General features: G+C 39.4%; 1 protein-coding gene across 2 annotated transcripts in view; it reads right to left on the bottom strand.

Moving 5' to 3' along the window:
- Positions 1–14,612, bottom strand: part of PACS1 (phosphofurin acidic cluster sorting protein 1) — a 156,200-nt gene that overhangs the window by 128,893 nt on the left and 12,695 nt on the right. The window lies entirely within an intron of this gene.

Here is a 14,612-nt window from a genome sequence, read left to right as displayed (position 1 = left end):
CAAGGCTTCCACCTGGCTCTCTTTTGTAATGTGTGCCCTTGGAACCCAGCCACTATGATGTAAGAAGAAAAAAGCCACATGGAAGGCCACCTATAGATGTTCTAGCCACAGCCCTGGCTGAGGTCCCAGCCAACAAGCTAGCATTAGCCACCAAACATGGCAGTGAAAGAGCCTACATATGATTCCAGCTCCCACCCAGCCTTTGAGCCATTCTGCTCCTTGAATGGAGCAGAGAATTCTTGCCAAGCTCTGCCTAAACTGCAGATTTGTGTGCAAAATAACATTGTCCATATTTCAAGTGACTAAGTTTTGGAGTGGCTTTTTTACATAACAATAGATAACAGGAACAAATACTATTTAAGATTTTACAGAGTAAACTAGGTTGCTTCTCACTTTCCACCTCTTTGTCCTAGGAGTCATGTTAAGAAGTTTACCATTTCTCTGTTTTCCTGCTTCCGTCTGCTAGTGTTCAAGGACACAAGGTACTCAAGTGGGGTACATACATGGCAAATGGAGAAGGCCAGGGTGGTTGGGAGGTCAATTACAATAAGCAAATAAGTTAATGAATTGAGCAAATAAATAAATATTCTGAGACTAATGAAAGCCAGATTTCTCATTCTTGAAAAAAGGTACTTACAAACATGAAAAGTGGTAAGGCTAGAGAGAAACCCAAGGTATTATATTGAAATTAAAGACATGAGCTTGACAGGCATCTGGTGGCTCAGTCAGTTGAGCATCCAACTCTTGATTTCGGCTCAGGTTGTGATCCCAGGGTCGTGGGATTGAGCCCCACATTGGACTCCATGTTGAGTGGGGAGCCTGCTTAAGATTCTCTTTCTCTCTCCCTCTCCCCCCTTTCCCCCTCTGCACATGCTCTCTCTCTAATTAAACAAACAAGTAAATAAGATATTAGTTTGAATGCACGGCTTTTAAAGATATATACAGAAATAGATAAAGAAAGAAATGAGAGAGACAAAGAGAGAGAGAGAAAGAGAGAGAGAGAGAGAGTGCTGTACATACATACCTATATTTCTGGGCTCTGTCTGCAAAGAGCACCTAAAAGCAATGACATCCTAAAGCACTGAGCACAACAAACCCTCAAATGCTGGTTTCTAAATACCATCTTCCATGAAAAGAACCTGGACTCCTCAGAGAAATGGCTGATTCCAGGGATAGGGCAGGGAAAATACAAGATGACCCTGGAACATCCTGTTGTTCTAGAAATCTAGAAGTGCTCAAAGAATGAGGACATATACTGGGGCGCCTGGGTGGCGCAGTCGGTTAAGCGTCCGACTTCAGCCAGGTCACGATCTCGCGGTCCGTGAGTTCGAGCCCCGCGTCGGGCTCTGGGCTGATGGCTCAGAGCCTGGAGCCTGTTTCCGATTCTGTGTCTCCCTCTCTCTCTCTGCCCCTCCCCCGTTCATGCTCTGTCTCTCTCTGTCCCAAAAATAAATAAACATTAAAAAAAAAAAAAATTAAAAAAAGAATGAGGACATATATAAGGGAAACAGCTTGAAAGGGCTCCGGCTGACCAAAACTGGAGTAATCTGAGCATCAAAATAAATAATAATACTAACAAATTACAACTCAATGAATAAATCATAAATCTGAGTCCATACTGAAAGAAAGGTGGGGAGGGAAGGAATGAGAAAGCTCATCTTTACAGCAGAAGGCCAATTTATAAATGCAGAAGGCATAATGGAAACAAACAAAAATCATCACTTGGCAAACATATCATGGCTGCTGATTTAGGGAGGACAGTAATGCTGGTAGCTTGAATTTGATGAGGAATAATATACTGGCATAACCTAAACTGTCTACACATAAAATACCTGTCAGTTATAAAAAGAAAAACAATGACTTTACAGTGAAGAAAAGCAGAGATAACTGGCAGCCACCAACATGACCAGATGATCAAGGTTAACATCACTGGTAATGGGATTGCTTAATATCGTGCGTCCCTTGATATGAAGTACTGAGAATATTACACATCATTTCTATGATATTTTTGCCAAGAAATCATGACCTGAGTCTGGTCATGAGGAAATATTAATGGATTCAGCTTGCAGATCATCCTCCTGAATATAGGACTGTTGAGGACAAAAATGACAGTAAAAGACTAAGGGGTTACTGCAGGCTGAAGGACATGGAGTACATGACAATGAAGTCCACTGCATGTTCTGCACTGGGATCCTGGACCAAAATGGAAAAGGAAACATTGTTGGGGCAGCTGGCAAAATGCGAACAGGGCCTGTTGCTAAAGGAGTAGGTTTTTATCGATGTTAATTATCTGACTTAGATATGTAGTAGTTAATTAGGAGTGCCCTTGACTGGGGAAAATACACACAGAAATAGTATGGAATCACAGGACAACACATACGAAACTTGTTCTCAAATGGCTCAGAAAAACCAATTTAGAGAAAGATAGTCTACTAGAGTAAATATGGTAAAATATTAACAGTTTGGGAATCTGGCTGAAGTGAGAGGAATGTGGAAGTTCCTCCCAATCACAGACTGGAAGAAAACAGTACAAGTATATTTCATTTTACTGCGCTTCACAGATAAAATATTTTTTACAAATGTAAGTTTGTAACAACCCAGTGTCAACCAAGTCTGTCCATACCATTTTCCAAATGTACTTGCTCACTTTCTGTCTCTGTCACATTTTGGTAAGTGTCTCAATATTTCAAGCTCTTTTGTTATTATTATATTTGTTATGGTGATCTGTAATCAAGTGATTATGACTTGCTAAAAGCTCAGGTAATGGTTAGCATTTTTTAGAAATAAAGTATTTTTTTTAATGTTTATTTTGAAACCGAGAAGGAGTGCACGTGCACGCGCGCTCTTGAGCAGGAGAGGGGCAGAGAGAGAGGTAAAGAGAATCCCAAGCAGGCTCTTCACTGTCAGCACAGAGCCCAACACAGTCTCACAAACTGTGAGATCACGACCTGAGCCAAAATCTAAAGTCAGACACTTAACCTGACTGAGCCACTCAAGGCGCCCAGCAATAAAGTATTTCTAAATCGAGGTATTTAGGTTGTTTTTTAGACATAATGCTATTGCACACTTAATAGACTATGAACACAACTTTAACATCTATTGGGAAACCAAAAAATTCATTTGACTCCCTTTCTTGCAATATTTGTATCAGTGGGGTGGTCTGGAACTAAATCCACAATATCTCTGAGATATGCCTGTGTATATCAGATGCACACACATGCATGCACACACACTCACATATACACACACGTATTTGAAAGGACCTGATCTGTAAGATATAAATAACTGCTACAAATAAATTATTAAAAGACAAACATACCAATTTATAAAACAGGGAAGATTTAAACAGATTTTTCACAGAAAAGGTATCTATCCAAATGGCCAGTCAGTAGGTACTCACTGTCATATTAAAGAAAGGCAAATTAGGGGTGCCTGGGTGGCTCAGTCGGTTAAGAATCCAACTCCTGGTTTTGGTTCAGCTCATGATCTCGCAGTTTGGGAGTTCAAGCCCTGTATTAGGTTCCATGATGACAGTGCAGAGCCTGCTTGGGATTCTCTCTCTCTCTGCCCCTTCCCTGTTCATGCATGTGTTCTCTCTCTAAAAACAAAAAACTTAAAAATAAAAAAAAGAAATGCAAATTAAATGAGAGGGAGTTACCATTTCGCACCGATGACCATGGCTAATTAAAAAGACTGACAAAACTTGGGGTGCCCGGGTGGCTCAGTCAGTTGAGCACCGACTTGGGCTCAGGTCATGATTTCACGGTTCATGAGTTCGAGCCCCACGTCAGGTTCTCTGCTGACAGCTCAGAGTCTGGAGGCTGCTTCCGATTCTGTGTCTCCGTCTCTCTCTGCCCCTCCCGTGCTCGTGTTCTGTCTCTCAAAAATAAATAAACATTTAAAAAAATTTTTTTAAAGACTGACAAACTAAATGCTAGTAGGGATGTGGAACAATGGGAGCTTTCATACATTACTAGTCTTAGTTATCTACTGCTGTGTAATAACAGTGCCACGAACTTAGCAGCTTAAAACAACAGGCATTTATTATCTCACAGTTTCAATGGGTTAGAAGTCCAAGCATAGTTTAAGTGGGTCCTCAATAAGATTTCAACCAAGCTGTTGGCTGGGGCTATGGTCTCAAGAGAGGCTTAAGTTTCCAAGCTCACATGGATATTGGCAGCATTCAGTTCTTTGTGGGCTACTGGACTGAGGACCATGAGTTTTTGCTGACTGTGAACTTGAAGCTACCCTCAGCTCCCTGCCATACGGCCCTCTCCATAGGTAGCTCACAACATGGCAACTTGCTTCTTCAAAGCTGGCAAGGAGAGAGTGTCCTCACAATATAGCCATTACAATCTGATGTAACATCATCACATACACATAACGATGTATATCTTGTCACTCTTGTCATAGCCTATTAGGAAGGAACAAGTCCCACCCATATTCAAGGGGAGGGAATTACATTAGGCATAAATGCCAAGAGACAGGGGCATGGGGGCCACCTTAGAATCTGTCTGCCACACCAAGTAGGAATGTAAACTAACACAATCACTTTTGGTAAAATGGCAGTTTCTTATAAAGTTAAACAAATAGCTACACTAAGACCTACCATTTTACTCCTACATATCTACCCACAAAGAAATGAAAATATATGCCCATATAAAGACTTGTACAAGAAAACTCATAGCAGTTTTATTCATAAAAGCCAAAAACTGTAAACAACCTCTGTGTCCATCAACAGAAAAACATATAAACAAATTGTAGTCTCTTTTTCAATGAAATACTACTTGGCAACAAAAAAGAATGATCTACTAACACACACGACATGGATGAATCTGACAAAAGAAGGTCAACACAAGAACACATCCTACTGTATATGATTCCATTTATATGAGGTTCAAGAACATAACAATTAATCTCTGGTGATATAAACCAGAACAGTTACTGCCTATGAGAGGTGGGGACTGACTGCAAGTAATCAGTATGTTCTATATATTGATTCAAGTATTGATTACATAAATGTATATATTTGTCAAAACTCACCAAGCTATAAACTCAAGATCTGTGCATTTTACTGCACTTAAATTTACTTCTAAAAAAGAAATACTTATGTACATACTAATAGAAAATAGAGTTTAGCATGGTAATTAAAAGAACAGATACTGAGGCTGCACTGCCAAGGTTTAGACTCTGGCTATGTTACTTTCTTGGGCAAGTTACCTAACCTCTCTACCTATTTGATAATTAAATGAATTAACACACACACAGCAATTAGAACAGCACCTAGTATATATCAGGCACTCAATGTTAGCTATTATTAAACAAAACTAAAAAAAAAAACAATTATTAATGTTAGGAAAAATTAAAAGTTGGCCAGGAAAGGAAAATCACAATTTACTACATGACTAAACAGTGACTTGCCTTTCTATTGTCATAATAATAAAAACCAAAATTACACTTTTATTGGGAGAATGTGGTGATGGTGGCAATCTTCCACATATGGAATTCACCATAAAAAAAGACTGTCTCAGAAACAAGCCTTGTAGAACTACCTGACTCTCCAAAATATATGTATAACACTGATTAAAAATAAATACAACAAGGAAAAAAAAAACTATTAGGGGGAAGTGGACTATTAAAATATAAAACCAGGCTGGGGTGCCTGGATGGCTCACTCAGTTAAGCATCTGACTCTTGATTTCGGCTTAGGTCTTGATCTCACAGCTACATCATGGAGCCTGCTTGGAATTCTGTCTCTCCCTCTCTTCCTGCCCCTCTCACATACACGCATGTGTGCGCACACATTCTCTCTCTCTCTCTCTCTCAAAATAAATAAACTTAAAAAAATTAATAAAACCAGGTAGGAAGGGGTATCTGGGTGGCTCTATCGGTTAGGCATCCAACTCTTGGCTTCAGTTGAGGTCATGATGTTGTGGTTTCGCGAGTTCAAACCCCACCACATCAGGCTTTGCATCGGCAGCATGAAGCCTGCTTGGGATCCTCACTCTCCCTCTCTCTGTGTCTCTCCACCACTTGATCTGTGTCTGTCTCTCTCAAAATATATAAACTAAACTAAAATAAAATAAAATAAAATAAAATATAACAAAACAGGAAAATAATCAAGTACTGACACTCAAATGAAACCAAAACACAACTAAAAGAAGCATCTAACTGTATAAGAAGTCTAGGGGCACCTGGGTGGCTCAGTCTGTTAAGTGTCCGACTTTGGCACAGGTCATGATCTCAACAATTTGTGGGTTCGAGCCCCACATGCTGACAGCACAGAGCCTGGAGCCTGCTTCAGATTGTCTCCCTCTCTCTGCCCCTCCCTGCCCCCCCCCCCCCCCGCCCCGGCACTCTTTCTCTCTCTCAAAAATAAATAAACATTTAAAAGAAGAAGAAGAAGGGGCGCCTGGGTGGCGCAGTCGGTTAAGCGTCCGACTTCAGCCAGGTCATGATCTCGCGGTTCGTGAGTTCGAGCCCCGCGTCGGGCTCTGGGCTGATGGCTCAGAGCCTGGAGCCTGTTTCCAATTCTGTGTCTCCCTCTCTCTCTGCCCCTCCCCCGTTCATGCTCTGTCTCTCTCTGTCCCAAAAATAAATAAACGTTGAAAAAAAAAATTTTTTTAAAGAAGAAGAAGAAGAAGAAGAAGAAGAAGAAGAAGAAGCAGCAGCAGCAGCAGCAGCAGCAGCAGCAGTCGTCTAGAGAGAATATTAACCATGGGGGAAACATACTGAAATTCAGTATCATTTGAGTATTATGTATATTCCATATTAAAATTGCAGAGATAGTATCCTTCCTCTCTCACAACTACATTTCAAGGTCTTATCACCTTTTTATTCAGTAGTAGGCCAGGCATTTCTCAATCCACTGGCTAGAAAACCATACAGTGAATTAATATGAATAAGGATTTAATTATAATAATGTATCACCTATATTCACATGGAAACTTTCACTGAGGAACATAAAACTTGCGTTGATTTTACCATAATCTTCAAAGCATTTCTAAGCAGCAAGATCATGAAGGAAATGGAAAGTGAGTGGTTTGCCTACTTTCAGTCTGAAAACCAAAATTAAGATATCGGAATCACAACAGAGTAGTGATCTTTTTACCTTCCTATAAACACACAAGCTTTTAGAAAACAGACACCACTTTCCACCAACTTATTGCTATAGTGACCATGCGAGAAGAACCCCAGTGGAGCAGATCCAGCCTATTTAAGAGGCTTCACCTTGGTGACTGTGCTAACTGTCCCAAACTCACAAATCAACATCAATGGCATTTCTATTGTACTCTAAGACAAACTGTCTCATCTGTTCTTCCCAACAATCTTGAATAGTCAGCTAGGCAGTTATTTTATTTCTTTCCACTCTAATGAGAAGATTGAAGATTAAAAGGTAACTTAATCCCAAATCACAGAGTTTTCATTAGAGGAAGACTTAATTCTTCTGGCTCCAAATCCAGTGTTCAATCCACTCTACCAGTATATTTATGCAAACAGAAGTTTGTGAAGATGAATCATTTGCTAATTTTTAAAGTCTAGATTATAGATGGCAACATTTGAAACTACTGGCTTGGGGCACCTGGATGGCTCAGCCAGTTAAATATCTGACTTTGGCTCAAGTCATGATCTCACAGTTCCTGAGTTCAAGCCCCACGTTGGTCTCTGTGCTGACAGCCTGTCAGCATAGAGCCCACTTTGGATCCTCTTTCCCCCTCTCTTTGCCCCTCCCCTACTTGTACTGTCTCCAAAATAAATAAATATTTAAAAAAAGAAAAGAAAAGAAACTGTTCGCTTAGGTCTCTTCCTAAACAAACAAAAGGTCAACATATTTGAGGACATTCAAGCACGCTTACATTTATGGGCTATGATAACTGTAATAAACACAAAATGTTTTAATAAGTGAGTCTTGAGATGCCTGGGTGGGTCAGTAGGTTAAGCATCTGACTTAGGCTCAGGTCATGATCTCATCGTTTAGGAGTTTGAGCTCCACGTCAGGCTCTGTGCAGACAGCTTAGAGCCTGGAGCCTACTTCGGATTCTGTATCTCCCTTTCTCCCTGCCCTTGTCCACTTGCACTCTGTCTCTCTCAAAAGTAAATAAACATCAAAAAAAATTTTTTTAAGTGAGTCTTAATATAGTAATGACGGTAGTAATGCCTCTAAGGTGCTTTCCGGATTGTCACAATGACTGGGAACTTTACTGACATTTAATGGTGGAAAAACCAAGAATGCCAGACATCCTATAACCCATAATCCCTGTGAGTCTTGCACAACTAAGATATGACTACCTTCTACATGTTTCCAACATTCATGTAAGTGAAAGCATTCCACCTAAAGAGAGAACCAGGTTTCAGAGTGCCTAAAGCTGATTTCATTTGAAGGGTCCTGTATAAGAAAAAGCATACAAGTTCACAATTACAAAATTAGGTCTAGAATTTTAAAATACCAAATATGGGGGCGCCTGGGTGGCGCAGTCGGTTAAGCGTCCGACTTCAGCCAGGTCACGATCTCGCGGTCCGTGAGTTCGAGCCCCGCGTCGGGCTCTGGGCTGATGGCTCAGAGCCTGGAGCCTGTTTCCGATTCTGTGTCTCCCTCTCTCTCTGCCCCTCCCCCGTTCACGCTCTGTCTCTCTCTGTCCCCAAAAAAATAAATAAACGTTAAAATACCAAATATGTAGGACTACATCTAAAGAAAGATGTACAATATTTCTACACAAATAAGTGCAGAATCAATTAAAGAAGATCTAAGTAAATGGAGGGACATATATCCATTAATTGAAAGACTCAATATTTTAACAATTTCAACTCTCTTCAAATTAATCCACAGATTCAGAGCAATCCTAATACAATTCTCAAAAACAAAGGAAATTGAAAAGCTGGGTCTAAAATTTCTAAGGAAATGCAACAGAGCAAAGACTAGTCAAGGCAATCATGAACACACAGCTGGAAAACTTATACCACCAGGTAACAGGCCTATTATAAAGATATAGTAATAGAGACATGGAACATTAGTGTAAGCATGGACAGACTCACCAATATACAAAACAGAAAGTCTAAAATAGACCCACATGTAAAACATCATGTGATTTACGATGCAGAGCAGTGGAAAAAAGATAATCTTTTTAAATAAATGATGCAGGGAGGGTGGGGGTGCCTGCGTGGCTCATTCAGTTAAGCATGCAACTCTTGATTTCAATGTAGGTGATGATCTCACGGTTCGTGAGCTTGAGCCCTGCATTGGGCTCCATACTGACAGTGCAGAGCCTGCTTGGGATTCCCTGTCTCCCTCTCTCTCTGCCCTTCCCCTGCTCGGTCTTTACTTATCTCTTTCTCAAAATAAATAAACATTTTTAAAAAGTCATAAAAAAATAAATGATTCAGGGGCGCCTGGGTGGCTCAGTCAGTTGAACGTTTGACTTCGGCTCAGGTCATGGTCTCACAGTTCATGAGTTCGAGTCCCGCTCTGGGCTCTGTGCTGACAACTCAGGGCCTGGAGCCTGCTTCAGATTCTGTGTCCCCTCTCTCTGCCCCTCCTACATTCACGCTCTGTCTCTGGTCTCTCTCAAATAAACATTTAAAAAAATTTTTTTAAAATAAATGTTGCAGGGTTAACTGAATATCCATGTGGAGGAAAATATATCTTAACCCTTACTCACACCACACACAAATATCATTTCCATATGGACTGTAAATTTAACTGTAAAAAGTAAAACAATACAGCTTTTAAAAGAAAGCATCAGTGAACACCTTCATACTGAAGTAGGCTAAGATTTCTTAAAGAGGACATAAAAGGCACTAAATGTAACTGGGAAAATTGATAAATTGGACTAAATTAAGATTAATAATTTGTTCATCAAAAGACACCACTGGGGTGCCTGGGTGGCTCAGTCAGTTAAGCATCCGACTCCTGATTTCAGCTCAGGTCTTGATCTCAGGGTCGTGAGTTCAAGCCACGCATTGGGTTCCACACCGGGTGTGGCACCTACTTAAAAAAAATGAAGTGAAAGTGCGTCTGGGTGGCCCAGTTGGTTAAGTGTCTAACTTGATTTTGGCTCAGAACACGGTCTCACAGTTTGTGAGATCAAACCCCACATCAGGCTCTGCACTGACAGCATGGAGCCTGCTTGGGATTCTCTCTCCATCTCTCTCTGCCCCTCCCCTGTTCATGCTCTCCTTCTCTCTCTCTCTCTCCCTCCCTCTCTCTCTCAAAATAAATAAACATTAAAAAAAATGAAGTGGAAAAAAAATTAAGTGAAAGACACCATTAAAAGAGTAAAAAGGCTAAATAAATAAATAGGCAATCCATGGGGGTATAAGCAGATATTTGTAAGAAAAAGAACTGTAAGTCAATAAGATACAGAGACAACCCAATAGCAAAATGGGCAAACAACCTGAATAGACAATTCATAAAAGAGAATATCCAGATAGCTAATAAGCTTATGAAAAAGTATTCAACATCTTGAGAGAAATGCAAATTAAAAACACTGGAGAAACCATTTTACCCCTAACCAGAAGGATTAAAACAAAAAAGACAAAGAATACCACCTTTTGGTGGAGATGTGGTACAACTGGAACTCTCATATTGCTAAGCCGAGCATACACATACCCCATGATCTGGCAATTCCACTCCTGCTTATATACTCAAAGGGAAGGAAATGAAATATATGAGAGTGCTTATATCAACCAATAAACATGTACAAGCATGTTCACAGCAGCACTATCCGTACATCATCACCTCAAACTGGAAATTTTCCATGACCATTACCACAGAATGGTTAAATAACCTGTGATATATTCACACAGGGAACACTACACAACAAGAATACATGAACTGCAACTACATGCAACAATGTGGATGAATCACACAAACATCATGTTGAACAAAGTCAGATACAAGAGTGTACACATATGAAGTACAAAGGCAGGCAAAACTTGCCTTACACTGCTATAAGCTAGGATACTTGTCATTTTTGGTAGGGGGGAGAGGTAGTGATTAGAAGCGGGCAAGGCAATGTTTTGGGTTGTTGGCAATGTTCTGTTTCCCAATGTGGATGCTAATTATGTGGGTATGTCCAGTGTGTAAAAATTCATTAATTGTACTTATTATGTATACTTTTCTAAGTATAGATTATACTTCAATAAAAGGTTGTATTTTTTTGTAATTTGGTATAGGGCCATGAGGTAACCTGTGCACATGAAAAGCCTTAAAGCTTAAGCTTCATTAGATTCATAATAAATTTGCCTTTGGTCCCACCAGACATATATGTATATATATGTAAATAATTATCTTATAATGACCTAAGTCTGTATCTAAATAGATTTTGCACAGAAATTTCAGTTTTCTCATCATTTAATATATAAGGAACTTTCCAGGAATGTAACTACTATGCGTATACAGGAAGGGCTGTATATTGTTTTGTTCAGAACTTTATGAAGATTTATTCAGAATTCTAGAAAATCATATCACCAATGGCATTGCCACATATTATCTGAGTCACCCACGCAATACACCTGTATCAGTCTCTATTTATAGGTGTCATATTTACAGAGGAAAAACTATGTGTACCTGCAAGCACCTGACAGCTATGGTTTCTGACGTGCCATGCCATACAAATGTCTTCTGAGAATTCACATATAGAAATACAGATTGTATTACAAAGAGCCTTCCTTTTATCTTTCCTTCATATTGCAGTTAAGATATCGTAGACATGTTGGTAAGCTTTATTATCCGGGAATTTCATTTCAGGATAGAAAAAGGGCCATAAGTTCTAATTCCTGAGTTTAATATCTGCTCTTGTACGTGACTCACATTATCCAAATCACAAGTTAAGTAATATACTTACCTAAAATGTCAAAAAAAAAAAAAAAGGGTGCCCAGGTGCCACTCCAAAAGCAGTTACCTAAATATATCTATCACAAATTTGATCTAGACATGGTAAACAGAATAAAAGGGAAATAAGAGTTCAAACTACAAGATCTAACTAAGCTTCTTTCCTTTTAAATCAGTAAGATCCAGTTTGGCATTCACAAGCAAAGGACTCCATTATTTTCCTGTTCTCTTTTAAAAATAGCTCCACCTTCAAGATTATACAAATTAGATCATTCTGCAGCAGGATTCCTCCTTACAGAGCAGCTCCCAGGAAGCACAGACAGGCTGTCTGCTGTTGAACATTACTCATTAAAAAAAAAACCAAAAAACAAAAAACAAAAACATATTTTTGACTTTTCAGTTTCACTGGGTTAGTGACAAAGAACATGTGCTATAGGTATCAATAGCTTCTGCAACAGATCTCCCTCATTAAAACCCATCAAATAAATAAGGATCACAGAGGAGATACCAGACCAAGCAAGCATGACAGCAGAAAAATCAGGGATGTTGAGACTCAGCTGCTCCATCATAGCTTCATCATGGCCTAAGCACTAAAAGAAATTAATCTAACTTATTAACACAATCAGTTGCCAGTCTATCGATTATTCCATCACCCAGTAAATTCCCAAGGAAATTTATTCCCAATTAATTGCAAATGGCAAAAGTAGAAACAGGGGTGCCTGGGTGACTCGGCCAGTTGAGCGTCCGACTTTGTCTCGAGTCATGATCTCACCGCTTGTGGGTTTGAGCCCCACATTGGGCTCTGCTGATAGCTCAGAGACTGGAGCCTGCTTCGGATTCTGTGTACTGCTCTCTCCCTGTCCCTCCCTCACTCATGCTCTGTCTCTCTCTCTCAAGAATAAATAAAAAATTAAAAAAATAATTAAAAAAAAAGTAGAAACAAACTCCCTCAAGAACCTTGACGAGTTCAGTTATACAGATCTCATTCTTATATAATGTCACTTAAGCAAGATAAAGTGGTGACAATAATAGTAAATTTTTTTATAAAAATCAGAAAACCAACACAAGGAAGTTAATGAAACTTTCAAGTCATCTTTGAATCCTTTTGTTCCATCATACCCCAAATCCAACCCATAAGCAAATCCTTTAGGCTTGAAAATATACCTAGAATCTGATGAATTCTCTTTTCCTCCACCTCTACCAACCTGTTCCAAGCCAATATTAGCTCCCACGACATCATCACAACACCTCTACCTAGACTCCCTGCTTTCACCCTACCCTTCTTTATAGGCTATTCTATACACAGTGGTCAGTGGGTATTTTAATATGAAAGTTATTATCATGCCTCTTCTGTGGCTCAAAACCTCTAATGGCTTCCCATCTCACTCAAAGTCAAAGCTAAGTCTTACAATGGTCTATAAGATCTGGGTCCCCTTTGCATACTCACTCCTCATTCATTTGGCTCAAGTGCACTGGCCTCTTGGATGTTTCTGGAACCTACCAGTTCTTGCTGTCCCCTCTACTGGCTTGCTTAAATGTGTGCTCCACAAGGACTGTTCCCCCTCTCTGAGATCTTGTAGAACACCTTATTTAAAACTATCTCTCTCTCTGCCCCATTTAACCCCCTTTCCTACCTTACTTTTCCCCACCAGACATACCCTATCATTTGCTCATTCATCTGCTTATGGTCTGTTGCCCACCTAGAAGGTAACCCCCACAAGAGCTGAGATTGTGTCTCTTTTATTAACTGTTCTCTCCTCAGTGTCTGAAATAGTGACCAGCATATGATGTATACTCGACAGTTATTTGCTGACTAAATGACTATTAGGTACAGGAAGAGTTAAAGAGACTTATCCAAATCCACATGATGAAGTAAAGCCAAATAAGAAACCAAATTCTAAAGTCAAAACATTTTTGGCATATGGTTTTAAACAAATTATAGCAATTTGCTGACTTTCCTACAGTGATAAGAATAGGAGGAAATACCTGAATGAGCATCAAACAAAACAAAGCAAAGCAAAACAAAACAAAACCCAAAGAGAGCCATCATTCCAAACATTTTTCTCAAAATGTTATCTTAAATGGACTCAAATAAGATGAAGCCTCACCAACTGAGACATGCATTCATTCATCAGTGAGGCTGCCTGAGAACGAGGCCCTTGCTGAACTTAAGTAAACATATCACTTGGCCTAAGTCCAAAGCATGCCAAACTAATTTTATGACAAATCTTAGTTTAGGAGATCATGTCCCATTTCAAGCCCAAATTCACCCCCACAATGAAATGATAATTTCCTTTTTCTCCATGGAGAGAAAAAGCTCACCAAAAAGATTAATGGGTAATATTTAATAGTATTATAGCTATCCTTTTTTTATAAGTTTTTTTAAAGGAAAGATAGAGGGGATTATCTACAAGTAATAAAAACAAAGCGATAATGATAATTACATACAGTTAATGAACACTTCTCCCCATTAAAGACAAGGGCATAAACAATTTATTGCACATTTTGGTGACAGAGAGGAAATACAATTAAATCCATTAATAGCTACAAGAGTTTTTATGTTCCCAAAGGACCTTGGTTTCCAGAGTTGCTTATTCATTTTCATCCACAGCAAAAATGGTGTATGGCAGAGATGACAAATTCTGTAGACTACTTTCCACATACTTAAGTTTTGAGGAGACAATTTTATTAAACAATAAAACAAAACAAGCAAACAAAAACCTACTTGTGGGGCATCTGGGCGGCTCACTCAGTTAAGCATCCAACTCTTAACTTCAGCTTA

The sequence above is a fragment of the Leopardus geoffroyi genome, chromosome D1, assembly GCF_018350155.1.
Source record: "Leopardus geoffroyi isolate Oge1 chromosome D1, O.geoffroyi_Oge1_pat1.0, whole genome shotgun sequence".
Taxonomy (NCBI): domain Eukaryota; kingdom Metazoa; phylum Chordata; class Mammalia; order Carnivora; family Felidae; genus Leopardus; species Leopardus geoffroyi.
This window is presented reverse-complemented; position numbering and strand designations above follow the sequence as displayed.